General features: G+C 40.7%; 1 protein-coding gene, 1 non-coding gene and 1 pseudogene across 23 annotated transcripts in view; 1 reads left to right on the top strand and 2 right to left on the bottom strand.

The window, feature by feature from the left end:
- Window positions 1-24,174, bottom strand: part of KATNAL2 (katanin catalytic subunit A1 like 2) — an 82,521-nt gene that overhangs the window by 57,113 nt on the left and 1,234 nt on the right. The gene's annotated exons all lie outside the window — the stretch shown is intronic.
- LOC145535026 (small nucleolar RNA SNORA12) lies at window positions 4,940-5,114 on the bottom strand. The gene has a single exon (XR_014075193.1). It is a non-coding gene; the product is annotated as a small nucleolar RNA SNORA12 (small nucleolar RNA).
- Window positions 6,227-11,777, top strand: LOC145534959 (elongin-A pseudogene; annotated as a pseudogene). The gene has a single exon (XR_014075131.1). The product of XR_014075131.1 is annotated as an elongin-A pseudogene (transcript).

Below are 24,174 nucleotides of genomic sequence, written 5' to 3'. Positions count from 1 at the left end.
GGCAAGAGTACTGGAGTGGGTTGCCATTTCCTTCTCCAGGGTCTCTTCCTGACCCAGGGATCGAACCTGGGCCTCCCGCATTGCAGGCAGACGCTTTGCCATCTGAGCTACCAGGGAAGCCCAAGACATATGTAACGTGAAAAGGTATCTACATATCAAAGTTTTTATTCCTTTCTTTTTCTATGAGTGAAAGAGTATGGATGTGTATTTCTGTGATTTGGTGAAAAACTTAGATATGTAGATACCTCTGGGTAGAGGAATGGGATGGAGGTACAGCAACTCCATTTTTTTTTTTTTTTTTAATCCAGAGGCTTTTGAATTGTTTAATACTTTGGAAAGTACAAAGCAAAGAAACCCAATAGGCTGGATTTCTACGGTTCACAGATCAAAAAATTTCTATGCAAAGTAATTCCATCATCACCTGGGCAGATGAGCCACTCTGATATCAGGGTTCCCTCCCCTCTTCTGCATCAGTAGGTACGGGGGTGGGAAATGTCCTGACACTGATGCTGGCCTTGGGTGTTCCATTCACTAGGAGGAAAAGATCCAGACAAAGGCACGCAAAGGCATCTCCTCCTCCACACTACATTTCCTTCTCCCATGTCTCCCTGACCTCGCATGCCTATACACTGAATACACATATGCCCTTCGTGTACATATACACTAAGGCACAGAAATCTAGGAATCCAATTATCCACACACATATGGAGAGCCTTAGGTTTCACAGCTGCCCTCACCAAACAAGCTGGAGGATTTGTTAGAATAATTTCTCTCAAATTCCTTTTAGAATCCCTGCAGAGTCTCTTAATCAGTGAATCACTGACCTAGTGAAACCCTGGTACACCAAGATGAATAGGAAGGCAAACCTCTAACTCTTGGAATGGAGGGACTTCCGGATCCTGAGCTGATCTGAGCAATGTTGACCTTATTCTTGAAAGACTATAAACAACCTGTCAGAGGTACTGCAAAGTTTTATTACATTCCTGGAAAACGGTAGCTGTCTCAACTCCAGTCAAGAGTATTTCTAAGGTTTTACAGCTGGAGTCACAAAGTCTGGCAAGTAGTCTTGCTCTCTACAGCAGATAACGGGGACTGAAGGACATGCTGTGGCTCAGTAACTTAGAATTCTTTGACCAAGGGGTTGATTCAAAAATGGCTTTCTTTCTATGCAGATTGTGAAACAGCTTATATTTGAGGTGCCCAGGCCTTAAAATAAAATCACTAATTTTTCTTTGAGATAAGTTTGATGGAAATTCAGAATTTGTTAAGAGCAGAAAAGAGAGCTAAGAAAACTGTGCAAATACCTAGTGTTAACTATTTAAGATATGTAATTACTTCAAACACAGAATGTCATCTTATCAATTTGTTAATTAAAAGTATAAAGTTTGCCAGATCTGTAACATCTTTTACTCGAGTCATTCAAATGAACATAGAAAACTGTCTTCTGGATTAAAAGACTAAGAATAGGCCACCACCAATGGTCAATTTAAACTGTAAAAGATAGTGTGCCCCTGAAATGGACACAATTAGATGCTCAATTAATTTCTGTCTACCAAAGAAAGGAAGACCAGACCTGAGCATCTAACCGAGGCGTCTCATTGTCTCTGCTTCAATAATCTGGCTGTTTTCTACTTCCTTCATTTCCTTTGTGGGCTATTGTGCAACAAAAGTGCCTCCATTATCAGATTCAAAATTGAATCCTATGATACTGTAGCCTGAGGAAAAGGAAGCATTGAATAGCATCCCTAGCTTTAGACCCAGAAGATATTTAGGAAATGTTACTGTATATACACTACAAGCAGCATTAGTGCTTTTAATTTCTTTTTTACGGGTGCAATGGAGATTAATTTGCATGAGCTCGTTTCAATTTCTGTAATAAGATCCAAATTTTGCATCAAACTTTCCATCTCAAAAACAAACAGTTAAAAAGGACACATTTCTTCTTTCAAATGTTTTTATTATAGTTCTCTTTTACAGTCTTTGCATCTAAAATTCACTTAAAAGCTTGAATATATATACCCATAAGTTCTAATTTGTTTTTTGTTTGTTTCCTGATTACCTCCTGTTTCTACCAGGAAACTTCCCAACTTTCAAAGGCTGCTCAACTTGATAAAGCACTAGAACTACCAAAAGTGGTGTCTACAGATCCAGGAAAGGCATTTACTATACTTAATAAAAAATCAGAACCGGTCAATTATGCTCAGGAAGTGTTCTATGAAGGGAGGCAGGTACAGTCAATCCTGAGTATGAAATGGTTATAAAATTGGGGATTTCAGGGAAGTATAAAGCCTATTGAAATACAGAGGACTTTCTGTGCCATGCCATTGTTATAAACACAGAACCAGATTATGGAATCATGAGGTTTATGTTCTTTTCAAAAGCTCATGCTCAGACAGACTACTTTCTAGTTGCAACATAGCTGGATGATGGAAAGATCAGACTGCCATCCTGGTAAGGTGACATCACAGTCTGACCAGGCATAGAACAGCAGGTGAAACCTCAAGGAAACAATCAGACAACTATAGAAAGGGAGAGGTTCTGCAGGATAATTGACGTGGCTTCTTGAACAAGTCAGTGTCTTTAAAAATAAAGGAGAATGGCCAAAATGGTGGAGTGGGGAGACCCTGCAGCCACCTCCTCCCGTGGGCACACCAAAATTACAACTACTTACAGAGCAACCATTGATAAGACCAAAAGAAGAGCAGGAAATGTTTTCTATAACTAAAGATAGAAAAGCAGGAACCACAATGACACAGGCTGGAGGAGCAGAGATGCTATATAGTCAAGACCCATATCCATGGGTGGGCAGCCCACAAATGGGGAGATAATTACAACTGCTGTGGTTTTCCACAAGGAGTAAGGGGTTCAAGCTCCACATCATGATCTTTAGCCTGGAGTCCTGCACCATGAAAATGAGCCCTTAGAATGTTTGGTTTTGAAAGCCAATGGGGCTTACTTTCAAGAGAGCCAGAGAGCAGTGGAAAATAGAGACTTCACCTCTATTTTTTTTCCTTTGTGCACACAAAATCCCATATGTGCTGGGATTTAGGGCAGAAGCAATAATTTGAAAGAAGCCTGGGTCAGACCTCCCTGGTGATCTTTGAGAGCCTCCTGGAGAGGCAGGAGGACATGGGAGCTCAGCTTGTGGACACAGACGCTGGTAGCAGCCATTATTGGAAGCTCGTTCTACCACAAGGACACTGATGCTGACTAGTGCCATTTTAGAATCCACCCTGCAGCTTGTTAGCATTGAGACTGGCCTCACCCACAAGCCTGTAAGCACCAGTACTGGGACACCTCAGGCCAAGTAGGTTGACAGGTGGGGATAAAACCCTACCCACCTTGCCCCAGGACCTGTCCCCCAGAACCCTCACACCAGTGAATCTGTGCTAGCTCCAGGACTCCAAGGGCCTCAGTCCCACCCATGGCAGGCTAGTACTAGCCCTTGGAAACCCCTGGCCCTGGGCCCATCCACCAGCAGGCCAACACCAGCCCTAGGACCCCCAAGCCCCAGGATTCAGACCCACTCACCAGCAAGCCAACACCTGTTTTCAGACACCCTGGACTCTTAGATGCCCATCAGCAGACAAATGGATAAGGAAGCTGTGGTACATATACACAATGGAATATTACTCAGCCATTAAAAGAAATACATTCGAATCAGTTCTAATGAGGTGGATGAAACTGGAGCCTATTATACAGAGTGAAGTAAGCCAGAAAGAAAAACACCAATACAGTATACTAACACAGATATATGGTATTTAGTTAATCAGTAAAGATAACCCTGTATGCAAGACATCAAAAGAGACACAGATAAATAGAACAGTATTATGGACTCTATGGGAGAGGGCGAGGGCGGGAGGATATGGGAGAATGGCACTGAAGCATGTAAATTATCATATGTGAAACGAATCCCCAGTCCAGGTTCGATGGATGATACAGGGTGCTCAGGGCTGGTGCACCGGGATGACCCGGAGGGATGGGATAGGGAGGGAGGTGGGAAGGAGGTTCTGGAAGGGGAAATCATGTACACCCATGGTGGATTCATGTCAATGTATGGCAAAACAAATACAATATTGTAAAGTTAAAAAATAGATTAAAAAAAATCATTTTGAAATTACATAAATCAAATGTATACCAAATCACTATGTCATAAAACAGGAACTAACATAGTGTGGTAAGTGAATTATACTTCAAAAACAAACAAACTCATAAAAAAATAGATCAGATTTGGGGCTACCAGAGGCGGTAGGTGGAAGGAGGAGGAATTAGATGAAGGTGGTCAAAAAGTACAAACTCTCAGTTATAAGGTAAATAAGTACTAGGGATATAACGTACAACATGATAAATACAATCAATACTGTTGTATGTTATATATGAAAGTAGTTAAGAGGGCAAATTCCAAGAGTTCTTATTACAAGGAAAAATTTTTTTCTATTTCTTTAATTTTGTACCTACACGAGATGCTAGATGTTCACTAAACTTATAATAATCATTTCACAATGTATTAAGTTAGATTCACTATGCTATATACCTTAAACTTATATAGTACTATATGTCAATTATATCTCAATAAAACTAGAAGATTAAATAAATAAAATAGAAATAGAGAAAGTAGGGGTGGGGGAGCTGTGAAAATTCAGAGATATTTAGGGGATACAATGAGGTACAATGAATGACCCTGTTTTAGACCTAGGTTACAGAACTAGTTGGTTAAAGAATAACATGTACTGTACAATTTCGTTTTGATAAAACATACGTTTTTGTGCATGTATGTGTATACACACATATGCCAAAGGATCTGGAAAGATATATGGATATATACCAAGGTTCACCATTGGGTAATACATTAGTATATCTGGGTTGTGGGAATATTTTGGTTTTACTTATTTATTCTGTTTGTTACCCGTTATTTCTTTTTTTTTTTTTTTCCCCTTTCCCATGTGGGAGGCCATCTCTGATGCAGAAAAGGCTAGAAAGAGATCTCTTTGTCATCAAGCCTTTGCCAGCTCCTATATAATATATGTGGCAGAGTCAGGCCCATTTGAAAACTTGCGTTATTTCTTTAAGTTTGACTTATTATTATGTAAGTAACCATTAGAACTGCCAATTTATACTACTGAGAACATTGAAAACAAAATAAACAAAACTAACTATTAGGAATTCTTAGATTAATAAATTCTAAGACTCCAGGAGTTGGTGATGGATAGGGAGGCCCGGCGTGCTGCAGTCCATGGGGTCGCAAAGAGTCGGACACGACTGACTGAACTGAACTGAAGACCTGGGAAGTCTTTAAAACCTAGAATGATGTGAGAAATTATAGATTACTCATTGTTAAAGACGACTGAAGGAAAAACTTTAAAGCTGAACCACAGCTCACAATGAATACTTATAGAATTGTTCAAGAGATTAAAAAAAAATTTAAATGTAAAAAACAAAGACAGCAATCTCTGGTCTTTCCTGATTTGGGCAAGAGGTCAGGCCAGGTGCATTCTTACGAGTCCTTGTTGTTGTTCAGTCACTAAGTCATGTCTGACTCTTTGCGACCCCATAGGCTGCAGCATGCCAGGGGAAAGTTACTATAAAGAGGAAATTAGGCACAGAATCTTGGTCCTCTTCTGACCCTAATATCCCAACCACTTGGGTTCATTGAAGACACAAAAATCTTTCTGTTCTTGTAAATGACAGGATCCTGCTTTCAGATCCAAAGTCTGGTTGGCGAGGAGGAGGTTACTTCTCTGCTTACAAAGGGAAGAAGATAACATCAGTGACTTGGAATTTCTTTAAGTCCAAGAGCGATGAGGAGACCAAAGGTAAGCAGATAGTCTTAGGCTATCTAAGGGAGGAACGAAGCTCTTCGAAGAGCCTGGCATCTACACCAAAGTTGTTGTTGTTCAGTTGCTAAGTCGTGTCCCACTCTTTGCAGCCCTATAGGCTGCAGCAAGCCAGGCTTCCCTGTCCTTCACTATCTCCAAGAGTTTGCTCAAATTCATGTCCCCTAGTCGATGACACTATCCAATCATCTTATCCTCTGCCGCCCTCTTCTCCTTTTGCCTTCAGTCTTTCCCAGCATCAGGGTCTTTTCCAACGAGTGGGTTCTTACTACAGTTCTAGCTAGAATCTAATAATCTAATAAGATCTGATCTAATCAAATAAGATGTAATCAGTGATGACATTTTAAGTTAAGTCTATTTATTTATTTTTTGTGTGTGTGTGTGTTTTTATTTTTTATTTTTTTATTTATTTTTTTTTATAAATTTATTTATTTTAGTTGGGGGCTAATTACTTTACAATATTGTAATAGTTTTTGCCATACATTGACATGAATCAGCCATGGGTTTACATGTGTTCCCCTTCCCGGATCCCCCACCCACCTCCTTCCCCAAGTTAAGTCTACTTAGTTGTGCCTTTTAGTAGTAATAATAGCAACAATAAATTTCGGCTTTCCAAGATAAGGGTTTGTTCCCTCCAGCACACTTGGGTCTAAGGCACCATCTTGAACTGATCCGACTCAGGCCCTACTGCTGACGTTTGGTGATCAGAGTAAACAGCCTTCATTCCTCTCAGAATTATTGATACCTTTGTTAGATACACAGTTCAGTTCAGTCGCTCAGTCGTGTCCGACTCTTTGTGATCCCATGAATTGCAGCACGCCAGGCCTCTCTGTCCATCACCAACTCCCGGAGTCTACCCAAACCCATGTCCATCGAGTCGGTGATGCCATCTAACCATCTCATCCTCTGTCGTCCCCTTCTCCTCCTGCCCCCAATCCTACCCAGCATTAGGGTCTTTTCCAATGAGTCAACTCTTCGCATGAGGTGGCCAAAGTATTGGAGTTTCAGCTTCAACATCAGTCCTTCCAATGAACACCCAGGACTGATCTCCTTTAGGATGGATTGATTGGATCTCCTTGCAGTCCAAGGGACTCTCAAGAGCCTTCTCCAACACCACAGTTCAAAAGCATCAATTCTGCGGCACTCAGCTTTCTTCACCGTCCAACTCTCACATCCATACATGACCACTGGAAAAACCATAGCCTTGACTAGACAGACTTTTGTTGGCAAAGTAATGTCTCTGCTTTTAAATATGCTATCTAAGTTGGTCATAACTTTCCTTCCAAGGAGTAAGCGTCTTTTAATTTCATGGCTGCAATCACCATCAGCAGTGATTTTGGAGCCCAAAAAAATAAAGTCTGGCACTGTTTGCACTGTTCCCCCATCTATTTCCCCATGAAGTGATGGGACCAGATGCCATGATCTGAGTTTTCTGAACGTTGAGCTTTAAGCCAACTTTTTCACTCTCCTCTTTCACTTTCATCAAGAGGCTCTTTAGTTCTTCTTCACTTTCTGCCATAAGGGTGGTGTCATCTGCATATCTGAGGTTATTGATATTTCTCCTGGTAATCTTGATTCCAGCTTGTGTTTCTTCCAGCCCAGCGCTTCTCGTGATGTACTCTGCATATAAGTTAAATAAGCAGGGTGACAATATACAGCCTTGACTACTCCTTTTCCTGTTTGGAACCAGTCTGTTGTTCCATGTCCAGTTCTAACTTTGCTTCTTGACCTGCATACACGTTTCTCAAGAGACAGGTCCGATGGTCTGCTATTCCCATCTCTTTCAGAATTTTCCACAGTTTATTGTGACCCACACAGTCAAAGGCTTTGGCATACTGCTTGAGGGCAAATCAGACACAGGGACTATTATTGCCCTCATGGGGTTAAGCTGTCGGATTTTAGGCAAATCCCTTTCTCTCGGTAGGCCTCAGGTCCTCGACATATTCAGGGGTGTGACTCTGGACCTCAACTACTTCCCGTCAAAGTGTGGCTGCCCTTCTTCCTGTTTCGTGATCACAGGCAAGTTACTTTATTCTCCCTAAGCCTCACCCGTAAAATGGGGATAATATAACTCGTCTTTGGTTCTTAAAGGTTGGAATTAGTCGATGGCAGGCGTCCAGGGCTAGGGTGTTCGTCGCTGTTGCTGCTCTGGGGACGGGAGCGGGGAGAGATGGCCCAGGGGTTCCTGGCAGGTGGTGATGTAACGTGGGCACCGCTCGCAGCCCCCGCAGGAAGGGGGCGCTGGGGTTTCCTCGCGTCCCTGACGCAGAGCTGGTTGCGGTTCCCGCGGGCGCGCTGCGCTCTGAGCGCCGGAGGCGGGGTCGCGCGCCGTGTGCACCAGAGAGAGCTCGAGGCAGAGACGGGCGGCGGCGGCGTCCGGGCACCAGGTTGCTGGGGAGCCGCGGGGCCTGGCCGCCCGCGTCCCCACCCCGAGGTGGCCGTGGAGAGACGAGAAGTGCCCTTGGTCTCGTCCGGCCCCGTGGCGGTTCTCGCGGAGAGCCGGGTCTGCCCGACGGCAGTGGCGGGCGCAAACGCCATCGCGTCGGAAGCTTGACTGGGACCTAGCGGCGCAGTGGAGGAGGCTGGCTCCGGGGGACTGAAACCCTGAGAGGAACCTGCCCCAGAGACGCTCCTCAGGAGGAGGAGGTGATGGAGGGAGATGGCTGCTCACACCTCGCAGGCCGCAGCGGTCGCTCGCGTAGCCGCGAGCACAGACGGCAGCAACACAGACACCCCTCAGAGCCCGCGAGGCTCCACCATGGGTACCGCAGCCAGGAAAGGGACGAGGACAGAAGGCAGTGCCGCAGGGGTTCCCCAGCTTATTCCTTAGAGCGGAGATATTGTGGTTACAGTCGGTCCCCTCCACCGTCTACAGGTCCTCGTCTGATGTCCGGGGACTGTCACAGACGCCCCGCGGAGGCCAACGTTGTACAGCGGAGGCCTGGAGAAGGCCCCTATGATGCTCCTCGGGCCAGACCGGGGTCCAGTCAAGACCACCTCCTGAGTGCCCTCGACAGGAGGAAGGCTGGGAGTCTAAGCTGGGGGCATCAGCCTCCCCACAAGGACAAACGCCCTTTGGGTGCCAAAGAATACGAGAAGTCTTCTACTTTGACCAGCCAAAAATCAGTCCTGGCCTCCTCCAGAGAGGAAAGCCCACGGTCTGTCCCCAGCAACAGAGCAAAGGAGAATCCGCCTTCTACTGGCATCAAAGAGAAGGAAAGAAGGTGCCGCAGGATCCAGTTTTCACCTTCCTTCAGGCACCCTTCAGACTTTAAAAAGCAAAAGCAGGAAGATTCAGAGAAAACCAAAGCGGACAAAAACAAGCAAAGTCTCAACTGCTTGGACATAGCAGAGGGGACAAGAGGCCTGTTAACCAAGATGAAAGAGAAGGCTACCAATAACCAAAAGATTCAAGAAGGGAAAGTAAGACCTCCCCATTTGGATGGAAAACCAGATGGCTCCCTCCCTGAAGTCCAGGAGACAGATATGGATAATGAATTCAAGCCGCCCACCATTTCTCTTCATTCATTCCTCAACCAGGACCAGCCTAGGGAGAAAAAGAAAAAGATTATGAAAACTTCAGCCACTGCTCTTGAAGAGAAAGGACCTAAAAAAAATGACTCAAGTCAAAACTTGGACTTGGTTCAGGAACTACCTGAGGTGAATCAAAACAGATCAGAGAAGCTTCAGCCTTCTGGAAATGTCTGGGCCACACTGGAAAAGGTCCCCACTGATGCACCAGTGTGGCCAGACCTTCCATTACCCAGGATCTCGGCCAAGTACCGTCCACTTCCTGCCTCTAGATTGATGTCCTCCTTCCGACCAAAGCAAAAAGCACTCTCTTCACCCCAGGAAGAGGAAGAAGTTGGATTTACTGGATGCAGAATGAATTCTAAGATGCAAGTGTTTTCTGGCTCTAAATGTGCCTATCTCGCCAAAATGATGACCCTGCGCCAACAGTGCATCTGGGTACTTAGAAACAACATCAATTCAATCTTTAAAGTGGTAGGAGTCCCATATTCGGTTCTTGAACCCATCTTGAAGAGCTGTGCACCTGACCAGCTGTATCGCATAGAGAAATACAATCATGCACTAGTTCAAGAAACAGATCAACTATGGAAAATTCACTGTCACCAAAACTTTAGGAAAGAAAGGCCACAAGAGCATGAGTCATGGCGAGAGATGTACATGCGGCTTCAGGACGCCCAAGAGCAGCGGCTTCGAGCACTGACAGTGAATATCCAGTCTGCACACGCCAATAAACCCAAAGGCCGACAAGCAAAAATGATCCTACTCAACTCTCTGGCCCGGTCGCCTTCTGACGTTCAAAGGAGGCAGCAGTTTGAAAGAGAAGAAGCAGCTGTCCCTGAAAAAGTCAAGATCAAGCCAGCCCCATACCCCACAGAAACCAGCCATTCTTCCTCCAGCAGCAACAGCTTTAACCTTATCCATGAGAAGCTGGCCCACACATGCTCCAGCACTACCAGTACCCACTTGCCACGGGTGGTCAGCGGCAGGAAACCTGTGAAGAAAATCGCCCCCATGATGGCCAAGACAATTAAAGATTTCAAGAACAGATTCTCCCGATGATAAATTGAGGCCTTGCCTTGGAGGTGGAATTCAGGGGGAGAAATACAAGGGCAGTAGGGGTTATGGAATGGGACTTTCAAAGGAGACCAGAAACTTTTGATTTGTAGAAACTTTTGGACTCTGACTCCTATAGTTTTCAAGTGTTTTGTACCTGTAAGCCTGCACACCAAGCCCCTGCCTCCCTGCCTGGAGAACACTCCAGAATTCTGAAGATGAGAAGCCTCGTTCTCACTGACAATTTCAAGATCCATTATACCTTTGTTCTTAACTAACCTCTTTGTAAACAATAAGACATAGTCTTAATTAACAAATATTATTTTCAGGTTGTATTTATATAAATAAATAAAAATACCTAAACGTGGGATTTTTTTTTAATCTCAGAGTAGATGAGGCCTTTTTGAACACAAACCCAGAAGCCATTAATTAAAAAGGCTGATATATTTGACCACATAAAAATTTTTAAATATATAAAAAAGGTCAAGAGACAATACTGGGAAAGATATTTATAACTCAGTTAACATTCAAAAGGCCAATTTCCTTTATATATAATAAGTGCCCACAAAGCAAAGAAAAAAGATCAATAATTTACTATAAAAATGGACAAGCATAGGAAAAGATGGTTCACACAGAAAGACACACAAATGACTCAAATACATGACGAGATGCTCAATCTTGCAAAAATGCAAGTTTGAAACATAATACAAATTTCCACCTATCAGTTGAGTAAAATTCAAAAAATTAATAGCCTGCTATGTTGGAGCAGATGATCATACATTACTAGTAAGATGATAAGTTGACACAACTTCTACTGAAGTTAAAAGGCAAATTTATATACATTCTTTAGTACTACAGTATCCCTTAGGATGAGAAACTGAATATATAAATGGATAATGGCCAGACCCACATAAGCTCAGGAAGCCAAACCACAACCTTTGTAAGCAACCATCTCAGAAAACCAAATCACAGACCCTATAGCAATCTATCCAAGAAACTAAATCACAACCTCCATAGCAACTGGCCCAGAATGGTCGAGATTTGCTCAACAACTGCCAGCCTCCCTATTTTTGCTCTTAGCCTCCAAGTCAGAACCAACCAAGAAAGCCAAATATGATCTTCAAATCAATCACATAAGATGCCCCACTTCTAGGTAGCCCAGCTCCAGATTTCCCAAGTCAACAGCCTCCAATCAGAAAATATTAAAATCTTCCCTTTTTTTTTTCACTATAAAGCTTTCCCACTTCCCTGCCTGCCAAATGTAAGTGATGATAGTTGACTTTCTTACTATAGCAAGCTCTCAATAAATAGCCTGTTTCCTCAATATGGGTGGTTTTTATTTATTTCCACAGAAATGCATTCTTCAGATTCACACATGTCAAACACACACATATACAAACTGATATAGCAATTTCACTGATAGGATTTTACTCTACAGACACAGCTGTATGTATGTGTGTGTCTGTGTATTTAATTAATACAAAGACATGACCGTGGCATGTGAATCCACTTTTCTCTAGAACATTTGCCTGCCTCTAAAAGGCTAAGACGCTGAGTAGTATATCTGACAACCTCAAAGTGTTAAGGTGCAAAAGTTCTGAACCAAGACCCATGAAGATAGGGGACTCTGGCAAAACCAATGAATATTCAGTCCTTATTCCGTTCTAGGAATGAGGACAAAAGATAAGGTAAGCTGCCCATGTTCTGTATGGCCTAGAAAAATCTCAGTCCCTAAATTTGGATTGAGTCCCTAAATTTCAGTCCCTAAAATTCTCCAGGCCAGAATACTGGAGTGGGTAGCTGTTCCCTTCTCCAGGGAATGTTCCCAACCCAGGGATTGAACCCAGGTCTCCCGCATTGCAGGCAGATTGTTTACCAGCTGAGCCACCAGGGAAACCCAAGAACACTGGAGTAGATAGCCTATCCCTTCTCCAGCAGATCTTTCTAACCCAGGAATCGAATGAGGGTCTCCTACATTGCAGGTGGGTTCTTTAGCAGCTGAGTTACTAGGGAAACCACAGAAAAATCTCAGTCCCTAAATTTGGATTGAGACGTTCCTGGATTGCTAGCTCCTCCCACCAGGCACAAGACAGAAATAAGCCTAAATTACCTTTACAGGAAGATATGATCATCTTTCATCACAAATTATTTCTAAAAACAAATCAACTATACTACCATGCACAGTCTAAGAGAAGAACAACATAAATGAAAAACATTAGGAATAACAGAAAATTGAAACAGATCCACATGGACCTCAAGATATTGGAAGTATCAGACACAGACTTGAGGAAAACTATTTCAATCAATATAAGTTACAATAGTCTATAAAAATCAAATAGGAACAAATTTGACAAAAGATGTTGAAGATTTCTTTTGTAGGATGAATGGTACCCCCTTTTCCCCAAATTCATACACTGAAGCCCTAACCCTGAATAACTCAGAATGTGACTGTATTTAAAGACAGAGCCTTTAGGGGGTTAATAAATTAAAATGAGGCCATTAAGGTGGGCCCTAAGCCAATCTGACTGGTGTCCTTGGAAGAAGAGGAAATTTGGACATGTGAAGTGATGCCAGAGATGGTTCTCTAATACAGGAAATACCATGTTGAAGACACAGCAAAAAGGTGGCCACTTGCAAGCCAAGGAGAAAGGCCTCAGAATAAATCAAACCTGCCAACACCTTTTTCTTGGACTTCTAGCCTCCAAAACTGTGAGCAAATAAATTTTTGTTGCGTAAGACACACAGTCTGTGATATTTTATTATGGCAGCCCTAGCAAAATAATGCAACCTCTATGCTGAAAATGACGAAATAGGGCTAAGAGATATTAAAGAAGTTATAACATTTAAGAATTGAGAAAATGAATTTTTTAAGATGTTCTCCTGAAAACTGATGTATAGATTGAATGCAATCTCATCAAAAGCTCAGTGAACATTTTTGTATAAATTGAAAATCTGATTCTGACATTTATGTGGAAATTTAGAACCAAAATGGCATTGAAAAATAGCTAGGTCAGAGAATTTATACTACCAGTTTTTAAGGCTTAGTATTAAGCCACAATAATTAAGATAGTTTGATACTGGCATGGAAATAGATAAATCTATCAATCAAAAAGAACAGAGAGTTCAAAAATAAACCCACAAATATATGGTAATATGATTTTTTTACAAAGTTGCCACAGTAATTCAAAAATTTTTTAAAAGGTGCTTGAGCAACTGGATAACCAAATAGGAAAAAAAACGAAACTTAACCCCTATCTCACATCAAACTCACAAATTAATTGAAGATAACAATTCTATATGTTTAGGTATCTAATAACATAACATCAGATAAATAAAGCAAAAATTGACAAAATCAAAAGGAGAAATAGGCAAAAAAAAAAACAATTACAGTGAGAGATACTTATATGCCTTCCTCAATAATTAACAGAACAAAAATAAAAAAATCTGTTAAGATATAAAAGATTTGAACAACACAATTAAAAAAGTTAACCATACATTGAACCATAAAACAATCCTTGACACATCAGAAGACTGAAATCCTGTAGAATGTTGCTAGTAAATATACAATACAATTAAACTAGAAAACATTGTCCAAAAGGTATCAACAGACTTCCCATATGTAAATAACATACTTCTAAATACTTAAGAGTCAGAAGAAAAACATAATAGATGTAAGAAAATATTTGGAACTGAATGAAAAAAGTGAAAGTAGCTCAGTCGCGTCCGACTTTGCGCCCCCATGGACTATACAGTCCATGGAATTCTCCAGGCCAGAATACTGGAGTGGGTAGCCTTTCCCTCCTCCAGGGGATCTTCCAAACACAGGGATTGAACCCAGGTCTCCCGCATTACAGGTGGATCCTTTACCAGCTGAGCCACAAGGGAATGAAAAGGAAAAATTAAAATGCTACATATTAAAACATATGGAAGCAGGCAAAGTAGTGATTGAAGGGAAATTTAAATCGTTAAATGCATGTGTTAAAAGGGAAAAAAAGGTAAATATTAATAAGTTAAGCAAATATATTAAGAAATTATAAAAAATAATAAACCCAAGGAAAGTATAGAAAATAACCAATTTTTACACTTTTTTTATTGTTTTGAATTTTTTATTTTGTATTTGGGTATAGCTGATTAACAGTGTTGTGATAGTTTCAGGTAAATAGTGAAGGGACTCAGTCATACATATACATGTATTAATTTCCCCCCACAACCCCCTTCACATCCAGGTTGCCACATAACATTGACCAGAGTTCCATGTGCTATACAGTAGGTCTTTGTTGGTTATCCATTTTAAATATAGCAGTGTATGCATGTCCATCCCAAACTCCCTAACTATCCCTCCCATCCCTAGCAACCTAAGTTTGTTTTCTAGATCTGTGAATCTCATTCTGTTTTGTAAGTCCGTTTGTATCATTTCTTTTTAGATTCCACATATAAGGGATGTCATACAATATTTCTCCTTCTCTGTCTGACTTACTTCACTCAGTATGACACTCTTTAGGTCCATCCATGTTACTGCAAATGGCATTATGTCATCATTTTAAGGGCTGAGTAATATTCCATTGTATATATGCAACACATCTTCTTTATCCATTCCTCTGTCAATGGACATTTAGGTTGCTTCCATGTCTTGGCTATCATAAATAGTGCTGCAACAGACAATAGAGTGCGCGTATCCTTTCAGATTATGTTTTTCTCTGGATATATGCCCAGGAGTGGGATTGTAGTCATATGGTAGCTCTGTTTTTAGTTTTTTTAAGAACCTCTATACTGTTCTTCATAGTGACTGTACCAATTTATATTCCCGCCAACAGTGTAGGAGGGTTCCCTTCTCTCCACACCTTCTCCAGCGTTTATTGTTTGTAGACTTTTTGATGCCAGCCATTCTGGCTGGTATGAGGTGATAGCTCATTGTTGTTTTGATTTGCAAAGAAATAATAATTTTAAGACTGCAAAGTAGAGAAATAGAAATCAAACAGACAATAGACAGGATCAACAAAACAAAAATTGGTTCTTTGAAAAGACTGACAAAATTGATAAGCCTTTGGTAAGACTAATGAAAAATAAGCGAGAGAAGGCACAAAAAAACAATGTAAGAATAAAAAGGGAAGATGGTTACAGATTCTTGATATATTTAATTTTTTAAGAAAGGATATTATGAACAATTATGCCAATAAATTTGAAAATTTAGATGAGATACATAAATTCCAAGAAAACATAACATACCAAACTGACAGCAAAAAGAAATTTTAAGGTACCAACAGTTTTGATGAAAATAACCTGAATCTGTTAAAAAACCAACCAATAAACAAAAAACAAAGCATAATACTTTCTATGGGAAATCCATTCTCAGATTTCTTTCAAGGCAAATACTACCAAACATTCAATGAAAAAGACAATGGCAGTCTTCATAATTTCTTCTACTGAATGGAAAAAGAGGGAACATCTCTCAATTTTTATGAGGACAACATATCTTTCATACTAAAATCTGACAAAGACACTCAAAAGAGGAAAACAATAGGCCAGTCTCACTCATTAATATAGATGGAAAAAGTCTAAGCAAAATATAAGGAAATTGAATCAGCACTATGTAACATCAAACTCCAGTGTATCACAGGAATGAGGTAAGACTGTTTAATATTAGAGACTCAAACAACATAGTTAATGCACCACATTACAAAATAAAGAATAGAAATATTATAATCACTTCAACAAATGTAGAAAAGTATTTCATAAAAATCAACATACTTCTTTGATTAAAAAAAGAACTCTGAGCAAAGTATTTTATGTTGCTAAAGTAAGATCAATATACACAATCAATTGCATTTCTACATATCAGTAATAAATATAAAATTAAAATTTAAAAATCAAGAAACCATTTACAATGATATGAAAATCGTTTAGAATAGTATCAAGAAACTAAAAGTATTTCTAACAAAAATGGGCAAGTTTTTTATGCAGAAAACTCTAAACTGCTACTGAAAAAAATTAAGGAAGCCAGAATAAAAAGAGAAACTACTCTTCGACTGGAGAATTCTTTGTAATTCTCATTATTTTAAAATCATCAATTCTTCTCAAATTTATTCTTCCAACTCAATTGCATCTCAATCAAAATTCAGCAATGTTTGTGGAATTTGACAAGTTGATTCTAAAATATGTAAACACATATTGTCAATAATAGTGTGGCCATTTGACCAAAAAGAACAAGTAGAAGTCTTTGCTCTAGAGGATATCAAGAATGGATTGTTGTTTAGTCACTAAACAAGTGTCTGACTCTTTTGCGGCCCCATGGACTGTAGGCTGCCAGACTCCTCTGGCAATTTCCTAGGGAAGAATATTGGAGTGGGTTGACATTTCCTTCTCCAGGGGATCCTTCCGACCCAGGGATCAATCCTGCATTTCCCGCACTGGCAGGCGGACTCTTAACCACTGAACCACCTGTGAAGCCCATGAAGAATGGATATAACTTAAAAAATGAAAAAAAACAAAGAATGGATACAATTATATTTACTAACACAGTGTGGCATTGGCATAGGAAATAGACAAAAAGACCAATGGAACAAACTTGAGGCCTCAAAAACAAGTTTGCATATTTTTCAAGTCTATAAGTTTTATTTTTCTTATATCTTCTGTTTTTCTCCTTTTTATAACCATGTTTTCCTTAAATGTTTAAACATATTTATAACAACTGTTTTTAAAGGCCCCCCCTCTGCTAATTCTGTCTTTTGTTGTATTCCTGAATCTTCTGTTGACGGATTTTTGTCTTCGTTTTGGCACATTTTCCTTTTTTTATGCCCGCTGTTTCCTTGGATGCCAGTCCTGCAAATCTCTAGATCATTCTTTTAAGTATGTTGAGGGTTTGAGGGGAGCAGCAGATCGTTTAGTTATTTGCAGGTAATTCTGATCCTATCAAGCTTTGTTAGGGAAGAGGTTATGTAAAGTCATGTTTATTCTAAGACTAGTTTTGTGCCAACTCTCTTCAGTTGTGTCCGACTCTTTGAGACCCCACGGAGCCCGCCAGGCTCCTTTGTCCATGGGATTCTCCAGGCAAGAACACTGGAGTGGGTTGCCATGCCCTCCTCCAGAGGATCTTCCCTAATGTACTGCCTTCCTAGAATCTCTAGTAAATGCTCCGCTGTTCCACAAGAGGTCTCCACTCAGGTTGGTTAGACTTCAAACATCTCAGTGTTACATGAGCACTGGTAGCTGTTCCTCTTACAGTTCCCTGACAATTGGGTTTTCCCCAGCTTCAAACATTTCCACTCTGTGTATGCACAGTTTAGTGTTCAGCTCAAAACTCAGAAGCATGGAGAAATGTGTTTGCCAAGCTGCCTCCTCTCTGGTCCTCTTCCCTCCCAATTCTAACCCCTGAAGTCTTCCCAAATTCAGCTCCTTGTCTCATCTCTGCAAAACTGCTGGTACTATTTGCTCTATCACATTTGAAAGCAGGAAGCTGTATCAATTTTTTTTAAAGTACACAAGACTGATGTGAGTGGAGAGATACATACTTTTTGTACTTAAAAATGAAATCTATTAAAATTAATGTTTTTTTTTAACAAAAGAAAAAAGATGTTAATGCAAAACACCACACGTACAAATTCACATCTGTATATTCTCAGTTATGTGGTTAAAAATGGAGGAATAAAGAAAAGAAAAAAAAACACATCTCCAAGAGTATGTATCAATGTGACATTAGCAAAATGTTCCAGGTTGTCTGATCAGTCTCCCTTTCTTGGTACAGGTACAGAAAAAATGTGGTTCAACAGCAGCCACAGCATTTTTAAAGATCCCCACAAGGCTACACCAGTGGTCAGCAGTGAAGTAGTTAATCTTTCTTAAGTAAGAGCGCAGAGCTGAGCACTTAAAACATAAGAGTTACTTAAAATTCAGCTTAGCTTATGGTGATTTAGAGCTCATTTAATTAGTATTTAGAACTGCACATTGTTTATAGCTATTGGTATTTCAATAGATGCTTAAACGTTTGAACATTTAAAGTTTAATAAGCCTTAGTTCTCAGAAGAAAAACATTGATGTAATTAAATTTTCAATTACCCTAGTTTTTTTTTTTTAGGGGACCATGCGATTAATAAAAGCTAAGGCATTTAACAACACTCATTTAAAAACCTAATCTGCCACCTCATTAATTAGCTAACACTTATAGTAGGTATTTTTTTAATATAAAAGTTTCACACAACAAAGTCACAACTTTTGAAAAGTACATGTAATGACACATGAGAATAAATAAAAGTAACTTTGTATCAGATTATTTTGCACATGAATGTGTGGCTCAGTTGTGGCTTTCTAAAAATCGTTCTTCTGCATTGATACTAATTACTGTTTGTTTGGTTTAAATTCTGTGGTCAAATTAAAAACACTGAAGCATTGCTCCTCAGAGTTCCTTTCGGCCAGAATCTTACCTTCAATTAGGAAAAAAACAAAACAAAACAGTGACAGAGGTTTACAAACTGGACATAGCCTTATTTTAATTAAACACTAAATTTAAAATGCAATAGGAGAAAATTCTCCACTCACTGACCTTTGCTACCCACAGATCATTACAGTGCCACACCCACAACTACTGGATCACAACCTGAATGTTCAAAACATCCCAGGTGTTTAGTGTGCACACTAAAGACTCAGAAGCCCTTCCAAAACATGATCAGTTTACCAGTCAGGAAAGAAACTTACCAGAATTCTTGCCCTCAAGGAGCTTATAGTCTACTGGGGTCAGGGGAAGGAATTGACAAGGAAAAATCCAATTATAATTTACTGGGATAAAGGTGGCATGGTGATGTCTACTCTTTGCATCAAGGAGGGGCACTTTATCAAGTTTGGAAAGCAGGCTAACGAAGAGAAGCAAGTTTAGATCCTAAAGAACAAAAATGTAAGGGACAGAGAGAGGTAAGGGCATTAAAGAGGCCAAGAAGGAAAACAAAACTCTAGGAGACTAGTTTCTAGTATCATGAAAACCAAGAGAAGGGGCATTTCCTAAGGCTAATCAGCAGTGTCGATGCCCAAAACATCAGGGGTATCTCAAAACACCATGTTTTTATACATAGTAGTCACTAAGTAAGTGTTCATTGTATAAGCTGATGAATACATATATATTTACACCTCAGTGTTAAGTAAAAACCAGTATATGAATTCAAAAGTATCTAACTCCCATTCTTAAGCTCAGCCACCAACCCCTATCATATGCAAATAAATAACCATATTTAAAAGTAAATTTTAACATACAAACATGTATGACAAATGCCTGACTTGAAACCCACAATAACAAAATAAAGCTATCCTTTAGATACGAATCATATATTAGTTGATTTTTTTTTAATTCACCTCCTGCAAAAACAACTAGTGCGAGTCTTTGTGCCCAGTAGACAATACATTTCCGTAAAACAAAAACTGTTCTAGAGATTGTTTCTCTCTGCTGTCTCCCCAAGTCACATTAAAATGATGGTAAGTTCAGTTCAGTTCAGTTCAGTCGCTCAGTCGTGTCCGACTCTCTGTGACCCCATGAATCGCAGCACGCCAGGCCTCCCTGTCCATCACCAACTCCCGGAGTTTACCCAAACCCATGTCCATCGAGTCAGTGATGCCATCCAACCATCTCATCCTCTGTCGTCCCCTTCTCCTCCTGCCCCCAATCCTTCCCAGCATTAGGGTCTTTTCCAATGAGTCAACTCTTCGCATGAGGTGGCCAAAGTATTGGGGTTTCAACTTCAACATCAGTCCTTCCAATGAACACCCAGGACTGATCTCCTTTAGGATGGACTGGTTGGATCTCCTTGCAGTCCAAGGGACTCTCAAGAGTCTTCTCCAACACCACAGTTCAAAAGCATCAATTCTGCGGCGCTCAGCTTTCTTCACCGTCCAACTCTCACATCCATACATGACCACTGAAAAAACCATAGCCTTGACAGACGGACCTTTGTTGGCAAAGTAATGTCTCTGCTTTTAAATATGCTATCTAAAGGCATTTTTTAAAAAAAGGAAAGAGTAATTAAGTATAAATTTTGCACTGAAAAGTGAAGAGAAACCCCCCACCCCCAAACATCTGCCTTTCCCTGTTTAACTCTAACAGTGGTGGGAAGCATGCTTGTTTTGCCCTCATTCCCTGTAGGAAAGTAAAGAGGATTTCTTGGAGAAACTGAAAACCTCAGAGCAAATATGTACAGACACTGGCTTCTGGGAATGTCCCTTTAAAAAGGCTCCTGCCTATCTGATCATCCAACAGAAAAACCCATCCTTATTTGAGGAGCCTCTTCTAAAGCTCACAGATTCTAATTAGCTTTTAGGTGTCTCACCTCAGGCAAGGTTCACTAGATTTCTCAGGAAAACCTACATGAAAGACAGAGTAGAGGGGGAAAAAACAAAGAAAACCTTGAGGCGAAACAGACATAATGCTAGGAGCAAAATACAAAGAGGGTAAGTGGTGGTGGAGGTGGCGGGGGGAGGGGTGCCAGGGAGGGAGAGGGAGAGGAAACCTCTGAAGGTTGACTCTGAAGTTAAAAGGAGCCGTGAAAAAGGAACATCGAGACAATAAGAAAGTATCTGGAAATAAAAATATGAAAGCAGAAATTTAAAACTCAACAAAATGGGATAAAAAGTTGAGGAGGTCTCTTGATAAGAAAAAGCAAGAGTAAGCAACGTAAAATAAAACAGAAAACAGCATGTTGCAGGTTCCGTTTGGAAGTCAAACATTCAATGAATAGGACTTCTAGGAAACGAAAACATGAAAAAGGAAGGAAGGGAGGGAAGAAGGGCAAGAGAGAAAGAAAGGAAGAACAAGAGAGGGAAAAAAAGAGAGAGACAGAGAAACTACCTACAGAAATAATACAAGAATATTTTCCAGAACTGAGGGCATGAATTCCCTGATCTAAATGGCCCATAACTTCATACCAGCACTGGGAATGAAAAAGGATTCTCAACAGGTGATATCTTCATGAAAATTCAGAAACTAGAGATGGTAAGGAGAAGATTCTAAAAGGATTCAGAGAATGAGTAACATGAGACTTGTCGCTACCCCATTGGAAGCTAAAAATAATGGAGAAATGCCTCCTCAAATGACACGAAGTCAATTCCAACCTAGAGGATCAATCTCAGCCAAACCATCAACAAGATGAGAGAAGAACGGAGTTGCGCACACAGCGTGCATGCATGCTAAGTCGCTTCAGTCTTCTCCCGAGTTGGCAGGCAGGCTCTTTACCACTAGTGTCCCCTGGGAAGCCCCTTCATACATGGCTGCTTTGTATGGATGTATGTACACACATACTTCAAAAACTCTGCCTCCCATGTGCCCTTTCTCTGGCAGCCATGGGTTGGTATATTTTGCTAAAACAGGGATATAAGGCAAGAAGGAGGGAAAAAGAAGAACTTCCCTGGTGGTCCAGCGGTTGAGAATCTGCCTGCCAATGCAGAGGACAGGAGTTCGATCTCTGGTCTGGGACGATCCCACATGCCTCAGGGCAACAAAGCCATTGGGCCACAACTGCTGAGCCGAGAGCAGCAACGACTGAAGCCCTACATGCCCTGAGCCTGTGCTCTGCATCAAGAGAAGCCACCACAATGAGAAGACTGCACATTGCAGCTAGAGGGGAGCCCCCTTTCTCTGCAACTTAGAGAAAGCCCATGCAGCAACCAGGACCCAGCACAACCAAAAATGAATAAATAAGTTGTTTAAGTCACTCTTCTAAACAAAAGGAAAGAAGGAAATGAAGAAAACCTGAAAATTTTCTTGGTGAGCTTCACCACACGGAGAGGAGGTTTACAATTCCTTCAGAAAATTTAGGAAGAAAGTAGTATCAAATATACAGAAAAGTAAGCCTAAGAATAAGGCAGAGTTAAGCTATGATTGAGTCCTATCCCACAGTTAAATAAAAAATAAAATACAACCACAGTTTACCATATGGCTCAGCTGTGAATAATGGTTTCATGGTCAGATTAATATACACAATTATACTGAATATGTATTTAACCAAAACTTGTGATAAAATGATCTTGGGAGCATGGAGGAAGGGAAGTATGGGCTAGTGGCAGAGAATGAGATAGGAGCGAGGTAGGATAAAAAAAAGCCAAACGCTAATTTTCCATCAAAGTAAGTAGAATTTACATCTGAGAATGGAAAATCAAAATTCAAAAGTTTTAACCTGTAATTTTGAAGAAGCTGCAAAGAAGGGCAAAAGCAGTTGCTTCCGGGGAGCAATACTTGAGGATGTGAAAGGGAACAGGAAACTTTCTTAAGCTCTGTAGAACTATTAAATTTTTTAAAACTGAGTGCTGGCATTACATTATTTAAAACAAAAATCCAATTGAAATATGTATATATATATATATGAGAACATATATATTTAAAATTTGAAACAACAATAAAAATCAACCAAAGAGGAAGCATTCTTGAAATCCTAATACAGTAGACAACATAGATGATCAAAATTCCTGTGGACATACATCAATCAAACTCACTATCTTCCCCACCTCAATCTATCCCCTCCACAGACCCCTAATCAGTACAATTCCTTGCATTGAGAGCCCAAGAGTTTAATGAGCCGGAGAAGGCAATGGCACCCCACTCCAGTACTCTTGCCTGGGAAACCCCATGGACGGAGGAGCCTGGTAGGCTGCAGCCCATGGGGTCGCGAAGAGTCGGACACGACTGAGCGACTTCACTTTCACTTTTCACTTTCATGCACTGAAGGAGGAAATGGCAACCCACTCCAGTGTTCTTGCCTGGAGAATCCCAGGGACGGGGAAGCCTGGTGGGCTGCTATCTATGGGGTCGCACAGAGTTGGACACGACTGACGCGACTTAGCAGCAGCAGCAGCAGCAGTTTAATGAGCATACCTAAATATGGCTCTCCCTAGTGCCATCTTGGGAATAGAACAAAAAAATAAGATTGGGCCTCAGTCTCCAAGTCACATGAATTCTGTCTGAGAGGCAGTATCACATGACGGAAATAGGTAACAATATAAATTAATCACAATTAAATAATAACCTACGTGGTACAAACTATATGGAGTTCAGAAACAGGTCAGATTCGAGAGAAGGTGCCTGGAGCAGTGGGAGGCAAAGTTGGGCCACAACACTGCCATGCTCTGTAGATCACATCGAGGTGGGACTTTTATCCCAAGTATAATGGAAAGCCATTAAAAGGATCCTAGCCAGAGAGTGACAAAATTTTAAGATCACTCTGATCATTGGAGGAAGAATTGACTGAAAGGAGGTAAAACCAACAGGGGGAATGGTTAAGAGGCTACTGAAATGGTTCAAGTGATAGATTATGGTGGCTTGGACCCAGATAAAGGCTGTAGAAATATTTATTATTAAAGACCCATTATATAAATAGAACCAGTAAGATTTGCTGATGCCTTCCTTAAGCAGGAATTAGCAGGAAGAAGGAGCTAAGGATGACTCTCAGAATTGTGATTTGAGCAACTGGGTGGATGGTGGTTTCTCATTCCCAGATGGAGGAAGACTGGGAAAGCTCCAAGTTTTAGAGAGGAAGCGTAAGAGTTAGGGGTTGAAGAAGTTAACATGCAGATACTTGATTCTCCACTGGATTTGCCAAGTCGTCAATTGATTTATCGTCCTGTGTTCCATATTCCAGGATATCACGTGGGTTTGGGGCTCAGCAAAGAAGTCCAGTCTAGAGTCAGTTTAGGGGAGCTGCTGGCATACAGATGGCATTGGAAGTCATGAAAATGTATGAGACCATCTAGGGCAGCGGTTTTCAAACCTTGAGTCTGAATTTAAGATGCA

This window comes from Giraffa tippelskirchi, chromosome 14 (assembly GCF_054371585.1).
Source record: "Giraffa tippelskirchi isolate mGirTip1 chromosome 14, T2T-mGirTip1v1.2.pri, whole genome shotgun sequence".
Taxonomy (NCBI): domain Eukaryota; kingdom Metazoa; phylum Chordata; class Mammalia; order Artiodactyla; family Giraffidae; genus Giraffa; species Giraffa tippelskirchi.
The sequence above is the reverse complement of the archived record's forward strand: the minus strand, read 5'-3'. Positions and strand labels throughout refer to the sequence as shown.